This window comes from Corvus hawaiiensis, chromosome 4, assembly GCF_020740725.1.
Source record: "Corvus hawaiiensis isolate bCorHaw1 chromosome 4, bCorHaw1.pri.cur, whole genome shotgun sequence".
Taxonomy (NCBI): domain Eukaryota; kingdom Metazoa; phylum Chordata; class Aves; order Passeriformes; family Corvidae; genus Corvus; species Corvus hawaiiensis.
The window spans coordinates 74,987,852-75,009,148 of NC_063216.1; the positions used below are offsets into that span (position 1 = coordinate 74,987,852).

The 21,297-nt window shown below is 37.9% G+C and overlaps 1 long non-coding RNA gene across 2 annotated transcripts; it reads left to right on the forward strand.

The window, feature by feature from the left end:
* Positions 1 to 632: 632 nt before the first annotated feature.
* Positions 633 to 21,010, forward strand: LOC125325544. 2 transcript variants are annotated; one of them, XR_007203376.1, is made up of 4 exons: positions 633 to 850; positions 14,040 to 14,129; positions 14,653 to 14,830; positions 16,243 to 21,010. It is a non-coding gene; the product is annotated as an uncharacterized LOC125325544 (long non-coding RNA). The 2 variants fall into 2 exon arrangements; XR_007203375.1 differs by having other exon boundaries at positions 14,653 to 21,010.
* Positions 21,011 to 21,297: the final 287 nt, after the last annotated feature.

A 21,297-nucleotide genomic window follows, 5' to 3' on the forward strand; every position in this document is an offset into this window, starting at 1 on the left:
ACAAAGAATTTCGTGCTAATATCTAATCTAACCCTGCCCTATGACATTTTAAAGCCATTTCAGCCCCACTGCTGTTCCGATCTCACATTTTGTGCAGCATCATGGGCCTTTGCAGGGGAAGTCACAAGGATTTGTATACCTTCTCTTCTCTTCGAAGACCCTTAGGAAACAAGACCATTAAGCTGAATGCTGAATGGAGAATTACAAGTAATTTGGCAGACATCACTGCAGGAGGGTGTGTTAAAAAACAACCAGCATTTGAGAGACCCAAGATCAACACAAAGAACATTTTTTTTTCAATTGAATAAAAAGGTTGGAACCTACCTGTCACACAGTGAGTTCACTCTGAGTCAGCCTCATTTCCTTATAAGTGTTTTTTGTTACTAACATTCAATTACACTGGAAGTTACTTAGAGCAGAATAGATGTTTATGCCTGTGAAAGTTTAGTGCAGCGAGACATTTGTTCTGAAGCTACTGGAAGATGAATGGTGCTAATAACAATAACATATTTAAATCAGAAAGTGCATTTGTTCATTTGTATTCTTAGATCTCTGATCATTGCTTCTCAAGAGCTTCTTGCTCCGTATTTTTACTTAATGGAACTGCATTCCTCAGACAAACTGCTCTGAACGCTGTTTCCTTAATAAGTGAGTTGCCTGACTGAGTCAGAGAAGAGAGAGAAAAGCAGAGAGAGAAAACACCAGCCAGCTGAAAAGCCAGGAGAAAGCAGCAGAGAAAGATGGCTTTGTAACCCATATCTCCCTTCAGGCTATTAATGCAAAATTGTTTATTTCAATTCTGCAAAACTGGGTCTCCCTTTTTTGGAACGACATTTCTGCTGATTTCAAGGTATTTATAGCATGCAGACATGCTGTTTGATTCACTCTGTATTCCTTATTGACACAATAATGCTGATCTCCCTGGTTTTCCGTGTAAGAACAACCTGTGGGTTTCTCTTTGAACATTGGGGAGCTCAGTATCAATAACCTCAGCCTTTGACAACTGATGGGTCTCTGCCTTTCTTGAATGCTAGGTCTAGTGTAAAAAAAAAATCAGATTTTCAGAACTACAGAAATAATTAGATTTGTTTTCCATCTTGCTTTAAGTGTTGTTTTGTATTTTCATACTTTTTTTATGGATGGCAAGAAGCAGAAGCTAATCTTTTACTAAATAAAAATTGATGCTTGCATAACAGGATTCCTGGAGCTAGGCGTGTTGGAATAAAAAGAAAAGCAAATTTTGAGCCTCATGAACAACAGTAGCATCATATCATTAAATTCATGTCAGCTGAGAGTTTGAAGTAATATTTCAAAGGAACCGAAAGTTTCTAAGAGATCAAGTTCTATTAATGAAAACAATTAGATGTTTATGTATCACTTGTGTCTAGGAGAAAATTAGGGACACAAGTAATTTCCTAGGAGATATGAGCTGTGGGGTTTTTAAAGATTTTAGCTAACAGTAATATACTGCTGTAGCAGTATAAGCATCTCTGAAAACCAGACCCTGTGTCATTTTAAAAATGGAAGTATAATGGTTTTGATGATTTATCCTTCAAACCTTGGATTCTCAGCTTGATCATAATTTTATGTTTAATTCTAATCAGTTCCAGAGACTGCAAGTGAACCCTCATCCTGGAGAGTCAGTCCCACCAGTTAGTACCCACTGAGTACCCAGAATTTAATTGGTTAAAACAAATTTTGGAGTGGCTTGCATTGGTTTTCCAAGCCTGTTTTTCCCTATATACTTTTGGGGGGTTTTTGGTACAAAGCTAAACAAAAAAATTAGAATTTTAGATTGTGCTTTCATCTTGAGAGTCATTCTCTTTATGTGGGGTGGCTTATTAAATTAGGGATTAAGACTTAAATACAATTCAGAGCAAGTACTGCTTACAGCGCAAATCTAACACTGTGTACAGGAAGTAAAAGAAAAATGTGGTATGAATAGTTAGAACAATTTTAACTATTCAAATGACTAATAATTGTCCTTTTGTTGCAGGGTCATGTGAATTTTCCGTTCTTCACTTTCGGCTTCATTGACATTACATCTGTTCTGTGTGAATTTTTCCATATTCTTTTTTATCCTCAAAAATCTGAGGACAACCATCTTAGGCTGTAGATTAATCATTTAATATATTGCTTTTATTTTACCTGGATTAGTGGTAAAGCCATATTTGCTGAACTGAAGTGTATTAATCAGATCTCTGAGAAATTTTTTTTTTTGCCTGTAGGATCTGCATATCTAAATTTCATTTGCTCTCTGAGAAACCTGTCAAAGTCTTTTATTATATCTTTAACATTCTTTCACTCAAATTAAATATATTCCATTATATCTTCAGTGAAGTAGAAATACTCTGAGACTTGGAAAAGTTTTAATTGAACATTTTTAACAGTATATCTAATGCCCCAAAAATGATTTAAGTAACAGATTTTTTCTTTTTTTTTTTGTAGTAAAAATAGCTTCTGGATTGATAAATTCTTGATTGTCCAATAGGATTAATTTAAAAGTTTTCTTCTCATGAGGCATGAGTCCTAGATCTCTGAAAATAATTTCTAACTCTTATCCCAAATTCCTAAACATTTGGACAGAGTAGCAGATGATGAAAATTAAAACTCTGATGTTTAAATGATTTGTTTAAGTTAGGTCCTAAATATGCTACTACTGCACTTAAAAATGAGCATCTGGAGAATGCACCAGGCTTTCTTTTAATGCTCACATCTTTCAGTTTTTATAACCTGATGTTTGTCTCTCAGAGCCGATCAGAAATATTAGGGAAAGGGATCAAAACCAGGGATTTTAAAAAAGCTGAAGCCCCTCTTGTTCTTCTCTATCTCATCTCTTTTGTGAAATTCTTTAATTAAAATATTTACCAGCAAAGCTACCAAAATCAATATGAAATTATAAATATTTCATACACTCCACACAGGCTTTCAAAAATGCTCTTTTCCTTAATATTCTGGGAATATTCATTAGGTTTGTGATAAATATTAATTTCCTATGAAATTCTTAATATAAGAAAGAGAAAGTTATCCAGATAACTGACATATTTCCTATGTAAAGAAAACAATCATCTCAAGATGTGTATTTGTTTCAGCACTGTATTTGTCATTTGGTACCCAGTGACAGGACCAGAGGCAACTGGTACAAAACTGAAACACAGGATGTTCCCTCTGGAGATTAAGGAAATACTTTTTTACTCAGAGGGTGACCAAACACTGGCAGAGGTTGCCCAGAGAGGTCATCTCCTACCCTGCAGATATTCAAAATCCTCTTGGCATGGTCCTGGGCCACTGGCTCAAGGTGGCCCTGCTTGAGCAGGGGATTGGACCACTCGTCCTCCCGAGGTCCCTTCCAAACAGAGCCTCTCTGTGAGTCCTTTGGTATGGTATCATGTAACAAAACAGTCATATTTTATGCCTCCCCTCAAATAGTGCAAAGTATAACAAAATTATCAGAAGAGTCCATTGATCTTAGATCTAATCACAGAATCAGAAAATTGAAGAATTATGGAAGGGTTTGGGTTGGAAGGGACTTTAAAAATTACCTAGTTCCAAGACAATTGCCATGGGAAGGGATGACACTCACTAGACCAGATTGCTCCAAGCCCCATCCAGCCTGGCCTTAAACACTTCCAGGGATGGGGCAGCCACAGCTTCTCTGGGCAACCTGTGCCAGGGCCTCACCACCCTCACAGTAAAGATTTCTTACTAATTTCTCACTGATATCCAATCTAAGCATACTGTCTTTCAGTTCAAAGTCAAAGCTTTTTGCCTTTTGGAAGCTTTCTCTGTGTCTTTGGTGTTAAAGAGGCTAAATAAAAATTTCATTATATGAAGGCTCTATTCTGGCTAATGCTCTATAAACAGAGTGCCTGACTTTCTCAAAAGCTTTTCTGTGCCCTGCCAATGATCACACAGATATTTTGTGGCAGAGACAACACAAACCTGTTTCAGAATTCACCCTATGCCTAAACTGCACTTTATTCTGGTAATTTTTTAATGCTGCTGCTTCAACTTTGCTTTCTCCTTCAATGAACTCCTCAATGTTTTACACTGTGTCATTTTATTTACGACCTCTGCCTTCACACCTTCAAGCACACCTGCAAGCAACTTCCATATGTTAATCCTTTTAGCGAAATTAGACAGTCCTACCCCAAGAACTGGGACACAGGGAGCTGTGGGCTGGAGGCACAATGATGTCTCCTGAGCTGCCAGAATTATGAACATTTAGGGACCTTTCTGTGGTGCATCGAGAGGTGTGTCCAAGAGACACAGCATCAGCATGTTATCCACCTACCTGAGGCAGGTAGGAGAAAAAGAAACAGGACAGTTGTAATGCAAATTTTCAGCCCTGCTGGTCTCTAGACCTTTGTCAGCTAAAGTGTCTGGCAGGAAGGAATTCATCGGGATTTCATATATCCTGAGTGGGATTCATCTCACCTAAGTTTAGACATGGAAGTGTGAGTTATCAAAGCCTGTTAGTCACTCAGGAATAACAGGCTGAGTTTTTCTTAAAATAAAGAAATAAAAGGCAACTCCAGAAGGCAATTTAGACAAGTGCTTGGGATAGCTGGAATGAATCACACACTGGAAATGCCCATTTCTCTCCATTCACAAGAGGAGGCAGCTGAATGACTGCTCCAGAAGTCTCCATGTGAGCTGGGCACCCTTCACTCCTTTCAAAGACAATGGAGCAAAATAGGCCCCTTTTAAATGCAATTCATCCAGCCAAATGCACACAGATGATTCACAGTGTACATGTGCTTTTCCTCAATGACTATTCAGGAGCCTGGGGAGACTTGCTCAAAGATCTCTGTGCTGCAATGTTTCATTCACTTAATGAATCCCACCAGGACTCTTGCTATGAATTGGGCCCAGAGTTATCCTACTTTTCTCTCTTTTTTCTTCTTTTTTCAATCACAGAGGAAGATCGTGCTTCAGCTGAATATGACATCCAGAGTTCCTGGATTCTAAAGGAATGTGTCCAAAAATTCCGTGTTGTCTTCGCTTTGCTTTACTCTTCCTCAGGTCCTGCTGCTGCCATCTCACAGAATTCCTTCCTTCCTACTCTGTGACCTTAGGGATCAGTCATACCCATTTCCTCCCTAATCCTGACTCTTCTTTCAGCTCCATTGTTCAACCACTCTACATCAGAATACCCTATCTCATAGATATCATATCACTCTATATCAGAATACCTCATCTCACTGGTTTACATTCACTCAGATTTTCTGGTCTATTCCACTTTGACCCTGCTGCTGATTTAAGCAAATTCTTATTTGTGTTTCTCTCCTATTTCCTCCTCTCTTCTTGCATCATTTGCCATTAAATCACTACCTATATCTCAGAGTTCATAGTCTGGAAATAATATGTAGATACAGAAGGTTGAGACTACCCCTGTTTCTATATGGTAGGCACCATCCAAATCAGAAGGGTCTTTTTCTTGGGCCACAGAACACCCAAATTTTGGCTTCACTTAGGACAGGACAGTAGAAGTACTGAAATAAGTCCTAATATGCATGATATGAATAAAACTAAATAAATTAGTAAACCATAAATATACTGAAAATTGTCTTATTTCCAACAGGAACAAATGATTGTAGTTGGTTTTGCCTCAGACATAAAAGATATGTCTGGAAATATTCAAACTACAACAGTCACATCTCTTTCCTCTAATATGCAAGAATAATTTGCAGTTCTACATTTTCACTCATAGGTGGCGATAGAAAATTGATATATTATTTACCATGCTTTTGCTTAAAGATGCTCCAGAGAGGCTAGAAAAAACATAATGTACTTTTTCAGACATTTAGAGTGATGGAATTTTCTTGTTTTGTGCCCTAGGACATTTGTAGAAGGTCATTTTAAATTGTGTCTGCACATCAAACGAACCTGTGTGTACCTCTCCAGACAAATACGTAGGAAGAAGTCAGCCTTTGTCTCCTTAGCTTGCTCTTTTTCTTTCTTTATTTTCCTTCCTTCCTTCCTTCCTTCCTTCCTTCCTTCCTTCCTTCCTTCCTTCCGAACTCCTTCCTTCCTTCCTTCCTTCCTTCCTTCCTTCCTTCCTTCCTTCCTTCCTTCCTTCCTTCCTTCCTTCCTTCCTTCCTTCCTTCCTTCCTTCCTTCCTTCCTTCCTTCCCTCCCTCCCTCCCTCCCTTGTTTCTATGCTTTTTATTTCCTTTTTTTCCATTTTTCTTTCACCCTTTCTTTCATTTTCTTTATTTTTCTTTTTATATTATTTTCCTTGTTTGTGTCTCCTTTCTGCATACTCACCTGCCAGCTTGCCTATTTCCTTCCCTTCCTCTCTCTCTCTCACCCTGAATTCCTCCTTTTCTTCTCCCAGCTTCATTCCCTCCTTCTTTTCCCTATTAGAAAAAAACCCAAACCAGCAGTTGTTTTAATTCTTTTGTCCCTCTTGAATTCCAAATGAAATTGATCCAAGGGAGCTCTCTGGATCTATGTCCTCTGTGTTTGCACACAGATGCTGGTACCTTTACCTCTCCCTCATGTATCCAAAGATGTAAATGGTAGTTCCCAGTGACAATACCAATATGTTCACTTTCCTATTCACAGCTGTCAGAATGATGCAATAAAAAACCACCCTGAACTTTATGGTAAGTGCCTCAGGGTAAATGTAGCTCACATATGCCATTACAGTATCTTTGTTTTGTTCCTTGGAATATAAATGCCTTCATCTTGAAATACCTTCACATTATCTTCAGCTCAGAAAAGAAAAGGTAAAAAAATATCTGTTAAAACAAAATACCTAAAGTCTACATGTTCTGCCTAACTGGTGGTCACACTGGAAGGTACTCACGGTGCTGAAATTAGAACATTTCACCCAGGCTGGAAACCACACCATAAACTTCCTTATGGTCAGTGACCTATTTAGTGACAGAACTTTCCCTCTGGAATAGTCATGTAGCCCACTGTGAAAAATCTGCCTATATCACATCAAGGCAATTAAAATTACTTATTTGGATATCTATCTGTCTTCATCATTTCAGAATACTAGTTAGACTATTAGATGGATACAGATCTCTTGGCACCTAACTAAGAATTGAGGATAGGGCAATAGTCGTACAAATCTCCTTTATACAGATGATGGATAGAAATTTTAAGAGAGCAAGTCAGACTCGAGCTGGGCTAATTCAAGTTTCTATCTGATCCAGCAATTACATATGTCCAAATGAAGCAAAAATACATCAAGATTTACATTTCACAAGCATAAACTTGTAATAGGCAAAGCATCTTTCAGCCATTCCCCCTGTTCTACTTCCTTTACTAATTTAAAGATTCAATCTTCCTGTTGTTAAACCAGGAAAAATCTGACAGAAAAGTTTCTTTGGAATCACATTTCCCATTGTGAAAAACACTGGAAGTTTTTTAATGAAGAGGCCCTAATAGACTCCATCAAAACCTTGAAGACAATTTTCTTCTTTCACTTGGCACTGAAGACTGAGTTGGTCTTATTAAATTTGTCCTCAAATGTACACTAAAACTCTTTTGTGGAAGTTTTTGTTTTGGTTTTATTTCTTTCTTCCTGTAAAAAATATCGTGTGATTCAATTTTCAGATCATGAATGAGATGATAAGAAAATATTCCTAGGGTGGACTTCACTCTCCTGTGTCTCCTGGAAACAAACAATCCCAGGCTCCAGTAAGGGAGTTCTCTCTGCCCTTGGTGGCCACCACTTGCCCACTCCAGCTGTTCTTTGATCCTCAACTAGTTCTCAGACCAATTTTAGGGTGGATTAGTAATTTTGTGACTGTTTAGATATGTGCTGCAATCACTTTTTTTTTGCAAGAGCTCATGGGAAGTCTATTTACATGTATCATGGTGTGGAGTATCAACTCCAAGACAAAACAAAACTCTGCTGGAGAAGCAGACAATACACAAATGCCTACCTACAAAAAAAATGTGCATAAACTCTGCTCTCACTGGAGCTCATCAGCACAGTCCAGCTGCTTCTTGTTTACAGTGAGGGCAACGTTTTCCCTTACTGGAATAAATATGGCCAGTCTTTTGTAACAAACATGACAGTTCCCAAGAGCTCTTTCAACAAATATTTATAAAGTTATGGCATGATAAGAGGTAGAACTAGAACTAAGAAATATTTTAGGTGGGGTTTCAGCTCCACTCTTAAGTCCAAGGCTGATATTTTGATTTCTGGTTTTAGTGCATCTCTAGGAAAAGCTGTGCTGTTCTGGTGATCGAGCTGAGACCATAATTAGCAACATTTTTTTTTTCTCAGCTATCATATTCATCTTTCAAACTTATGAATGTACAGATAATGAAAGTCTTAAGTGAACTCATTATTCACTTATTAATATTAATGTATTTCTTCAGCAAACAACTTTTATCAGTGGTTTGTCAAAATAAGGAATGGTGAATATTAATACAATATAAATGATCTATAATTTGGGCCACGCTACTCTCCAGCTATGACTAGAAAGAAAAAAAATCTGAAAAAGATAGAATGAAATGAATTCAGTGTAGAAATTATGAAATTTTTAGCACTGTTTTCTAATTCCTCCCCCACTTCCAATCCTTTGTTCTTTCTCTTTTATGTTGCCTCAATTCTCTAGTTTAGAATTTATCTGGATAAAGAAAAGTTCACTTTTCTCAGAACTCTTATGATTTTTCATAAATTCTTAGGAAAAGCAACATTTTTTAGCAACAAGTAAAAATAAACTATCCTCGAAAAATGTAAATTCTTGACTGCAGAATATCACTTGGTAAAGAAATTTCAGCTTCCTTTCTCACTCATGGGCTTCAGATCACTGGAATATCTAAGCAAAACAAGTATGTAACAGATATGAAGATCTAAAAATTCAAATTTTCATTCATATATTGCCTAGTATTGAGGAAGTCATTGGGGGACTTTTTAACTTTTTAGTTAGTTCTGAAGAAATCAACTGTTTTTGTTAAAATTACATGTTTTCTTCAGAATCTCCTTCACTGCAGTATTTTTTTAAGACATAGTTATAAAGGAACAGCACAAATGTCACCTTTCCAGGTGTGCAGAAGTTTCAATGAGGTGAAAGAATTATATTTGTAAGCTTCTTTCAGGTTTTTTTTGTGACACTATCTTCTCTCACAGATCTTCAGTCCTTGTTCTGAGATAAAGGAGATGAGACCATTCCTCTGCAGCTGTAATCACAAAGGTCCAGATCACAATATTGTCATATCTCAAGATTTCATCCTCAGTACCATAATATTTGTCTGTTTTGGTTTGTTTGGTTTTTTTTTTTTTTTTACATAAGGTTCTGGGCATCAGTCTTCATTTCAAGAAAACTAAGTTTCTTGTCTCTTTGGAATACAATTTCCTCTTGGAAAATATGAGTTATTGGAGTCCCAACAAGCTAAAAGACAAGCTAAAATGTCCCACACAAGTTATGTTTAAATTATTTTTAATCTTTAGGCAATCTTTCAGTGATCCTGAGCTTCTGACCTTCCTTTAGTTTTGAACAGGTGCTCAAGGAGCACATTATTAATATCAATAAATCCAACATTTTTCTTCAATGAAAACCCTTTAATAGAATTTTGATAACATGAATAATCTTCTGTTAAGATAAGAGGAGAAAAATAAAGAGCTAGCCCAAAGATCTGTTTAGCTCATGTTCAATTAGAACACGTCTTTTCAAGGAAGGATTTTCTTCCTTCAGCTGTAAAACAGGCCCAGATTTACCACTACGAAAGAACCCTTTGGGGATTTTCTTAGCTTCATTTTTGCCCTGCAAATTGTTTTCAGATTTTTTCCCTTGGCTTTGAAAAAGATGTATGTCCAAAAACCTATGTGCTTTAAGATTTGGACTGTTAAAAAAAAAAAAAAAAAAAAAAAAAAAAAAAAAAAAAAAAAAAAAAAAAAAAAAAAAAAGAGGGTTGGTCTGTGAAAATTACTCATGGAAATGTTTTGATGCTAGGTTAGCTTCCTGGTTTTGTGGGAAACCAGACAACTAAATGATAATGCATTTATATTGAGTTTCTAAAGAATCAGCTCTTAATTAGATGTCAGTAAGTTGATGTTTTTGTGAACTCAAACCCACAGCAGCTTATTCTGGTTTTTAAAATCCCTGCCAGGATTCACTGTTTAATGGAATTTGATGAAAGCCAATGGAAAAGCCATCAGAGGGCTTTTTAAACCAAACATGGGTACCTTTACCCTGCTCAAAGGTCAAGCATCTTGATTGTATCCCACTCGCACAATGTAAAGTGACCATAAGTCATGTAAAAAGAAATCTCAAGCTGTGCCTGCTCCTGAAGACAGATTCCCTGCTTCTGCTTTAGGAATTGGTCAATGATTGAATTTATCATGAAGCATTAGAGGAAGGGCTCCTGTGATGAAAGGCAGAAATTAAGCAACAATCTCGAGGTCTGCATCTTGTTTTTCCCTTGGTAACACATTTATTGAAACACAAAACTCTTCAGGGTGGAGAGTGCACTTTTGAAAATGTGCTGGCCTTTCTAAATTGAGTAAAAGTGTGCAAATTTTAGAAGTGATAAAGCACCTGCAATAAGCAGGAAAACCAAAGGAACCCGTGGGTGTTCAGCATTTGTTTTACAATTTCACTTCCATTTAAGTTTCGATGGTGTAAGAGCTATTTGAGGCCCCAAGAGGGAGATTTTCAAATGCACCTTTACAATATGTAGGAACAGAACACCACAGAAGTTGGTGGGATCTGTGTTTCTAAATCTCTGTCTAGATTACACTAAAACTTAAAAAAATCTCTGTCTAAACCAATCCCCCAAAACACCTGCAAGTTTTACTTACAGTTAATCAAAGAAAGGTGATGATTAGATGCAGAAAATGCAGAGAATGAGGAGGCTGCTAAAAAGATTATGGCAAAAATGCAGAAAAAGAGAAGATTTTGTGTCTTCAGCAAGAAGTCAGTGCACCATATTGCTAAAGGGGCAGAGACACAAAGGGAGCTTAAAGTGTGGCCAGCATGAGGAAAAGACAAACTGGAAACCTTCCTGAAAGGTGTCAAAATTAGAGATCAGCAAATGTAAATGATAACTTTATTTCTGGGTTGCAGCGGAGATTTCACCTAATCATGTTCAGTGTTGCTCCCAGTCCTGTGTACGTCTAATTAAAAGACATTAATTTAAATACATCATAGTTGATTTATACCAGATAGGGTCAATTGCAGCTTCTAAAGCATTTTTTTACAATTTAGCCTACGGCAAGATGTTAGAATTCATGCCCCCAGCATTTCTGCTGTCAGGGATATCTTGGGTTGCTATTATGTCAACATGATGAAAGTGTTGCAGGTTTGTCTTTAGTACTACAAAGTTGCCCTAAAAAGACAATGATTTAACTGGAGGGGGTTACATTCATGTTGGCAGTACAGTGACAAAACGGTTAAGAATCAGGAAATCAATGTAGAGAGCAAATATTGCATTTTCTTAAAGAAAACAAGTACAAAAGTGAAGTTCCAAGCTCTGGAGCCCAGTCAAGCTGAATTAGAGTCAATAGACCTTACTTTCCTAGGCAAAAGAATATGGAAGAAAACAGAAATTGTGACAATAGTTTTAAAATTAAAGGTTTGTAGCTGGAGCTAGAAAAGTGTAAAAGTAACTGAAAAGCTGCTCTGAGGAATTGAGTTGGGTGTGGCAAGGTGTCAAAGACACACTGGGAAGACACCACAAGAAACCAATGCATGGTAATGCCAGGAGACTGTAGCTGTCACCCAAATTGTTAAAATGAGAAGGGATTTAGGCACAGATATTCTGCTGAAATTCAATTTCCTCTGAGTTTACCTTCTTTTCATTAGGGGTCTGCTAGTTATTGCTTTTTCTGTTTACATCTTTAGTTATTGCTTTTTCTGTTTACATCTTTTCAGGAAAACCCACAATGTTTGAGTTGATCTGAATTGAGATACTTTTTTTTCCTTGTTAAAAGTCAAACAAAAGGTTTGCCTCATCTAGAAACACAGCATTTTCCTTTTAAAATGAAGTCCTGAGTCAGAAATGCCAGAGTATTTGAGTCTTGTCTTTCACTTGCAAGCACAAGGTATTAGGTGCTAATATTCACTTTTCTTCTTCCCTAACCTGAATCATCCTTTCCATCCAGTTAGGGGCAGGTCTGTCCATGTGGCTGAGCTGCTGGAATCCCCTCTTCTCAAGCACTTATTGCTTTCCTCCACTTGCATGAATGGCATTTTCAATGGGCTACAGAAAAAAACCTGAGACTTCCAATACTACTGATTGGGCTGTCCAAGGGGAAGTCAAATCTGTGTCAGGCATCTCATGCTAATTCATATTTAATTATTTTGTACAGAGATAATCAATATCAATATTGAAATATCAGCCCCCATGGTCAGAGTAAGTGGTCATTCCAAGAAATCCTATTAATCTGAGGAGGATTTCAGAGTCACTAATCCTCTGGGTCAACACCCTCCATCAAGATGAGGTGAAACTGCACCCTGCATTGTGCAATTTCCTAAGGTAACCAATTTTGAGATTTTAGAAGGGAGCAGAGAATTAGGAAGTAGAAATGAAAAGGAGAGTCTTAGCCACCTCAGAAGAAAGCAGAAGATCATCTGAGTTGTGGGGAACTTGATTTGAAGGCTAGTATAGTCTTGTGGATCCATAACTTGTGGATCATAAAGTTGCACCAGGAAAGGTTTAAGTGGCACATTAGGAAGAATATCTTCACTGAAAGGGTGATTAGACATTGGAATGGGCTACCCAAGGAGGAGGTGGAGTCACCATCCCTGGAAGTGTTTAAGGAAAGCCTGAACATGGTCTGGTTGATCAGTCATAGGTTGGACTCGATGATCTCAGAGGTCTTTTCCAATCTAATTGATTCTGTGTGATAAAACAACTTCTTATTGCCAATCTGATCCTGAGGTACATCAGATGGGGTATTCTGAGCAATCTCATATATTGATATGATGAACCATGGAAGCCTTAAATAGTTCTCCTGCAGGTGTCTACGTATCTAAGCTCCTGGTATAGTCAAAGAACATGCAGTGAAAATTCAGTGGGTTTTATAACTTAGTTATTTTGCCTAAATGAAAGTGTCAATTGCCATTTGAGGTTCCTTTGTGGACCCCACTTGGCTCTCACCTGCATTTTCAGTATGGCTTATGTCTTCTACAAGGACCGTGTCATGTTTGTCCAAGCTATGTACAGGTTGCAACTCCTCTAGGATGTCTCTGTGACTGGAATCAGTGATATTTGTGGTGCTCAGATTATCAGCTCACCCTGAGGTTGTTATCTAGGACAGCACCCAGTTGCCTACATACAGTCTTGTATAATTTTAGATTCTGAGAAGTATCTTGCTTGGCCTCTAGCTTCTGCTTCACAGTGATGTCACCTCCCATAAATCCTATGTTATATTTGTCAGTCCAGTAGGAATGCCTTAGGCATTTCAAAAGGCCACAGATATTTAAGTTTCAGAAAGTTTTAACAGTTAGTTCTACTCCTCAAGACTGGTCAGCTAAATAGCTTTCTGGATACGATGATTGTCAGCTGTTCCTATCAGGAGATTAAATACTCAGCTCATATATGGATACCTAAATATATGTTATTTAATCTTAAATGGGATCCCACCCTAGGAATCACTCATGGATCATTAAAATTTTACATGTTAATCTCAAGCATGCTGGCTACCAGAAAAAAATCCCTCTCGTTTCCATTTCCAGCAAAGCACTTGTTAGAGACATCTTGTTCTCAGTGAAGAATGCGGAATTTGAAGTATAATGTCTAAAACAAAGGTTTATACAGACCATAATTAAATTCTTACCAACAGAACTGGGTGTATATTGCAGAACAAGAGAAACTTGTAGATGAAGTTTCACTGAAGCTCATTCCTGGAGATGGGAAACCAATCTTTGGTTGTTAGCTGTTTATCAGGACTGCATGTTTGCCACTTATCTCAGTGCAAAACTTCTTGTAAATAACATAAAAATAAATTAAAACATACTTGAAGGAGAAAATGTGCATTTTCTGTGGAATGTCAAATAGTGGGATTTTGCTCATCACCCATTTTTGATGGGAAATCCCTTTGCCTTTTTCAATGTCCATTACCTTTAGGTTGTTAGAAATGTTCAATTAAACCGATGGACCTGATCTCTCCTGAGCTAGTACCACTGACATCTAAAATATCCACTGCATCATTCTCAGGTGGGTGTTTTCCCTCTTCTTTCAATATACTCAGCAAAAAGTGAAGAAAATATTTTTGAATCTGTTGGTGGTTCTATCCAGCCATCCATCAGTGTCAAATGTCCCACTACAATTTGAGCTGGTGGAGAAACCAGCCAAAGTCTACTCTAAAATTGTAAATCAAAGCCATCATTTTGAGGTCAGGTCAGGTCAGGGCACTGGAAGCATTTACTAGCTCAGATACCTGTGTCTCCCTCCTTGTTATAGAACTAAGGGCAAACAACTATACTCCTTATTCAGAAATTTTAAACTTGAAACAATAGCACATGAAAGATCAGGGCCAGCAATTGTACATTGATTTTTTTGGCCTAAAGACTATTGTTATAGTCAATCTAAAATTAGATCCTGGTCACTCAAAGAACAAGACATCTTTCTTTAAAAGAACCTTTTTGAAATCAGGTATTTAACATTTAATAGCAGGAGCAAAACTGGAACCTTAAAAAAAATGAAACATTTCCCTTCATATTCTTTCTTTTCTCTGTAGGAGATAAGAAGACAAAAGTACCCTGATCCTGAAAAAAAAAGAAAATCAGATGTAGACTTGGATGAAATAGAATATATTCTATTTGGACTTGGATTGAAATAAGTAAGAAAGTTTGAATTTGAAGGAAAGTTGCAGTCTTGGAACAAATTAAGAAAGAGAACATTATTGGAAGAAAGATGTAAGTATCTTTCAAAGGGAGCTTTGTAATATTTGGAAGAATAAAAGAATCATTCAATACTTAACTAAAATGGATTGAGATTCCAGTCCTTTTGGGGCTTGTCTATCTCTAGCCTTAGTTACTGTGAAATTCCTTGACAACAGTAATAAAGCATTTACACTGAGAGTCTTGACTTTTGCCCACCTGAAACATTCTTCTTCTATTGACTTAGAAAGCTTTGGGGGCAAAAATTGTGTGAAGCAATGAGGCCATTCAATATTAGACAAAGGGATAAAGCATACAATACTGGAGACATATTTTCCCTTTGCCTATGAAATGTTTCATGTGAAAACTGCTTCTTTCAACATGGCAGACCTTGTGGGAAATGACCTGTACACTGGATAAGTTGACAGGCACAGTAGGGGATTTCATTACACCTCACAATTTGACTGGCACAACCAGCTCTCTCTGGCTCTCTGTAACCCTTGGCAAGTGCTTGGAATTGAATCTGTAAATGTTAATCAATATTTCAGGCCTATTAAATAACGAAAGGCATTGCGGAAATCAAAGCGCTAACGGTTGGCATGGTGCTCTACACTGACTTCCAGGCCATCAAAAACCTTGTAGGGAGCAAAAGAGCAAATATTTTAATAAAACAATTACCTCTACAATTTCAAACCTGCAGAAGAATGTTACATCTCCAGCTCTATCACACTAAATTAATTTTCATTTCAAACAGGTTAGTGAACAGTAGCAACTCAATACAGATATTTAATGAGTCTTTAAGGTGCTGTCCTAAATCTTGGGAAAGTAAAAGTCCACCATGTGTTTAAAACATCTGCAAGCACACCCATTTCTTCTCAAAGATGAAATAGAGCAGAACTGTACCCAAAGCCTAAGGGAGTTTCACCTTGGATTTCAGTGGATAGAGGCCCTGAGTGAAATTCATGGGTGGGACTGATTTAACACAGCTGTAGACAGCCACGCCACAGGCATCCGGAGTTGTGCTGGTCACCTGAGGCTCATTTTGGAGAGAAATGAGAACTTCTGGAGTGCAATTTATTTCATGCTAAAGCCAAAGTCTAAAATAGGTCAAATGAATTGTACCTTAAAGCCCTCTGGTCTCTGAAGTGATTACGAAGAGAGCCACAGGTAGCCAAAGCAACTGAGCAATAGGATCCAAAGTCAAAGGAAATGAATCACCACATTCCTGTGTATCTTGTGGTGCATGGACAAAACCAGACTGCAAAAGGCAAGTGAAATTGTGCTACTCTCAGGCAAGGGTGTAAAAAGATTACATAGAAAAAAAAAAATATTCAAGATTTTAAAGTACTTCCCTGTGGTGAACTTTGAAATGGGTCGATAGGAGTACATGTATGTATAAGAAACACCCACTGAGTGAAAAATTATCTCTAATTTCTTCTTCCCTCCAGAAAATAAAACAAAAATCCAGGCACAAAGTGGTAACTTGCTGCAGAATGAAGCAGCAAGTCTTGGTTTTTTCAGAGTCCTGGTATATGTGGGAGATGGATGATGATATGGACCAGACTAAATAATGCTTGTCAACTTTGTAATCCTATCCTGCCTCTGAGATGGGAAGCAGTCTCCAGTTTCTTTAATTTGCCTTCAAAAATTTCAGAAGAACCAGGTACTATGACCAAATAGCAAGGCCAGATATAACTAATTGCAAGTCTTCCAGTTGTTACTGAGCAAAGTGTCTCCTGCAAGAGTGAATTCCCACTTCTTGGCAAGGCAATCACCATGCAGTGTCAAAAAACAAGTGGAGAAACTTTCAAATTCTTTCATATTTAGCTTAAAATTAAAAAAAAAAAATTCCATTGGCAAATTTAAGATTGTGATGCATCCATCTCATTCTGACCAGTGAAGACAAGAGAACATCAGCATTTCTTTACTACTATTGTATTGAAAGGAAATATGAGGTAAAAAAAAGAAAAAAAGAAAAAAAAAAGAAAAAGAAAAGAAGACTGCTACTCATTTATTAAGATGCCATGAGAAAAGTAAAGAAACTGGTGATGGATGGACGTCTTGTGTAATTGCTGGGTACCTGTGTTATGCTATGTCTGTAAAGAATCCCATTGGAAACTGGATAAGGATTTTCTTGGTTAATTACACAGAACTAATATCCTCATAGGCAGGTCCTACTTTTCGAAAAACAAATTTTTGAAATTGAATTTTCTGGTAGATTGTGTTCTGTTCCTGGGAGTGGTATAACTAGTTATTTTGGTAAATGAGTTTTGAGGATGTTTTTGGAAGGTGAAGAAGAAATATCAAGATTTCCTTGGAGGAGTCACAAAAACTCTACAGCTGTGGAAAACTTAGTTCCTTGAAAGGATGGGCAGAACTCTGCAGGGTGGAGAAGACTGGTGTTCACAGGAGACCTTCTAGCCTCCTGCCCATGAGCCTACAGACATCCAAAGGGACAAAAAGAGGCAGAGCACCATTCCTCCCTGTCATAGCCTCAGCCTCTGACACTCCTGGTGAAACTTTAGCCCTAATAAATTTTTTTCATTTAATTCTCATGTTCTCTCTCCCTTGTTAAATAAAGCACCTGTTATTTAGAGCTCTCATCATCCTGCTCCCAACCTAGTGAGACAGCAGAAAGTTTGCCTGCAAACTCCCACTCCTTCTGTCAACTTGATTGTCTGGGGATGCCTTGTGAACTATTCGTGCTCTATCACCACCTCCTGCTTCCTCACCTTCTTTCCCCTCTCCTTAGCTGAGGCATTTACTTGCCTGTCATCTTTCCTCATGTCATTCCTGCTGGGTTGTGTAAGATACAAAAGCTACAAAAGTACATTTAATTTACTAGTGTTGTAACATGGGCCTTCCCCCACCGTGCTTCAACTATCTGCACTGTAATTTGAGGATCTGTCATATTTTCACAATGACAGAGCAAGTTGTCCCAGAGGTGCTCTGGTTTTCCTTTCTCTTCAGGTCTGGCTGAAAAATAGGAAGTCTGGAAAAGGTAGCTTTAAACCCCAATAAACAAGGAAAGATTTTGAGGCAATTCAACCAGAGCACATCATGCAGCTTAGAGAATTAAGAGAATATTCCTTCAAGAGGACTGAGCCACTGATAGTCCCATATGTGAAACTGCTTCATGGGGATCAACATAAAATGTTCTCTCAGGAAAGCTGTTGCTGAAAGTACCATGACAATAGTTACTAAAAAGTTATCTCTGTGAAAGATGGCTGATGCAATGACAAGCACGTAGCAAGTCATAGAATCATAGGATGATTTGTGTTGGAAGGAACCTTAAAGATCACCTGGTTCCAACCCCCTTCCATTGGAAACCTTCCACTAGACCAGGTTGCTCAGAGCTCTCTCCTCGCTGGACTTGAGCATTTCCAGGAATGGAGCATCCACAATTTCTCTGGGCAACTTGTTCAGTGTCATGGATCTTGGGGACAAGCTTGGAACCTGGGGATGGTGTCTGTGAATTACCAGAGACAGATCCTTTTTGTGGAGTCCAGCACTGACATGCTGGCTATGGTGAAGATCTTACTGAACCTCCCTCAAACCCACAAACCCTGCACACTGTCATTAGTACACTGCTCCTCATGGAATTTGGCAAGATCTGTCATGTGAATGCAAGCGCCATTACAAATGAGAGGAGGCAGCAAAGTTGTCATGGATCTGAAATACCTGAGATGGACATTTTTAGAGGAAACTTAGTAATGACTGGTAATGTTGGCATCAAGGCGGTAAGGCTCAAAGAACCCACTGTTTAAGCCATAATAATGATAATTAGCTCATGTTATTAACCCATCAAAAGCTGTTGCAGCCCAACAAAGCCATTCTTTCAGCATGCTGCACAAAACATAAACCTCTATAAACCAGTCTTAGCTCTGATCACTCAGTTCGCCCTGCCTGCCTACAATCCTGTTCCTACTTTCTTCCACCTATCTCTTCTTGCACTTAGGCCTTCTTGCTTGTCCCAGGCTTGCCTGCAACCTGGTGCCTGACCTGAATTAAGACACTGGCATCCAAATCTGTCTTTCTTCTCTCTCCTCCTTTTGCTGTCTATTGCAAAACTGAGAATGCGTAAAGTCAGTACTTTTATGTCTCTTAAGTTGTAAGTTCACAAATCTCTATTTTGAGTTACTCAGGGAGGTCTGACACAGTTCAAGAGTTCCTACAGGAGCAGAATTACCTGGCCAAGTGAGGTAGAAGTACCTAACCTGAGGCTCATGGGCTGCACAGCAGACTGGATGGAGAACTACTATTTACATAATGTAGGTTTTACTCTTCTTGAATCATTTGTCTTCAAGCACACGGAAAGATAAGCAGTTGTAAAATGGATGAAGTGGTAAATAGTGCAGAAATACTGCCAAATTTCATGGGATATACTGGGCCTGGAAATCCCCACCCCTCCTGAGTTTCACTTGTGCACGAGAACCTCCTCGTCTTTTCATGACTCAGAACTGTTGAAAGAACTTTATAATACAGATAGCACCCTCATTGGTGGCATTGATTGTAAGATTAAAATGTGCCTGCAGCACTTAATTGGAGATCTGCTTATACAAACATTTGGCTTTAAATTCTGATTCATTCATATAAAAAAGGAATAAGACCCCCAGGGTGAGAGTAACAGCTAAGTGACACTGAGATGAGTTTAGGCGAAGAGCAGGTTTGTGTGAAGGCTGGGGTTATGCCTGAAAAAAAATCTGGTTTTTTTTGTAGTTGTGGAATGTTTATATCATGACATGTTGATGGAGAAAGTCTAATGTTGTGTCCGTCCCTGATTTCTCCATAACTCTGTCATGTTTGATCTTTGGATGGATCTTGCTGCAAAGTCAGTGTTACCTGTCCAATAGCATGACTGCATAAAAGGCCTTCTCTATATTTAGAATTTATAAAACTTTCTGTTGTTTTCAGAAGGATGGTCTATAAAAAGGAAGGCTGGAAGGGAGAGGGAGGCAAATTAGGCAGCACTATTCATGTTTCAGCAAGGAATATGGAGACATGGCGAAAGGAACTCTCTGAACTGGTTTCACATGACACATTCCAAGAATATTCCCAAGGATTTAGTGGTCAGATTTGTCCTGTATTTGATTCTACATTAGCATATATGACTCTAAAGGATAGTTCCTTTTGTATTTACATATCTAGTATCATTTGCGTTTGTTGATCAATTGTTCTTTTCTTGTCTTCTCCTCATAGGTCTCAAGTGGACCCCCCCCAAACAAACAAACAAACAAACAAACAGAAAATCTTCCTACCTTTTTTAGCAGTTTGAATCCTAACATTTGCAGATCAACTAAATCTCATGTTGGTGACCGAAATTTCAGCAGGAAATGAATGATCTAATTGATACTCAGAGTACCTCCTGTTCCCAGACTCTCCAAAAATTGCTCCAAAGTTTGTTCACAGCTGTCCCCAGGCCTTTCTCTGTTATTTGGCTTGATCTTCAAAAAAACTATGTAAAAGTGGTAATTGGGACAGGACCCCATCCTATTGATACTCACTGAGAGGCAACGAGATTTAAAGTGTCAAGTAAGTTGTAAAATATTTCCCTATCTATAATTGAATTCTAATATAAGGGAGAGTATATAACCACAGAATACAATCCTACTTCTATAAAAGATCCATTTTAAAAATAATACCAGAAATGTGAGAGTCAGAATGGTTACACCTAATCCACTTTAAAATGTTGAATATTGGGACATGAACGAGGACTTTATGGATTAGAGGAGGTTATTAAGAAGTTATTTCATCATTAAAACCATAAGCTTCCTTTCCTTAGGAAAACAGATTTTTTAATTATTTTTGCTTCAGAAGGCTGCTGAGTGAAACTCATATAATGACACCAACTGTCAAACTTATCATGTCTCAATTATATTAACACCTTCTTTTGAAGTTTCTAACATGTAAAATGCAATTTACTATAAAAGATTTCAACACCTACTGAAAAGAATTCAAGAGTAGAGAAACTCTGCATTTCAGCATGAGCTTCAGAGATTTCAGGCAGTTTCTGTGCTGCTGCTTAAAAGTCTTGTATGCTGGGGAAATTGGTAGTGTTCTTCAAGATTAATAACAGAAAAAGTGGGGGAAACTATCTCTGTTTATTCAAGATGTTTGGAAATGTTCAAATGTAACATGGATGATGATCTGAGGGATCAGCAAAGCAGGTCATTTAGCACAAAACCAGGCTCAAATAAATTTAATAAAAAAACCTTCTTTATGTGTGGTTCTAATTCAATTCCACTTTATGAATGATGATCCTTCTCTTCCTAAACACCAAAAAGTTCTGCTGAAATTAAATGGAAACATGTCTTTGCAAATCCTGCACATGCTGGGGAGAACTGGATTGAGGGTTTCTCCTGGGTTTTGAAAATTAAGTCCTTTTGAATAGTTACTTCACTGTTTCAACTATGATGTTACTGCATCACTGAACATCGTAATTGTAATGGTTACTCTCATGGGATGTGTGGCTGCCTCATTCCTGGAAGTGTTCAAGGCCAGGC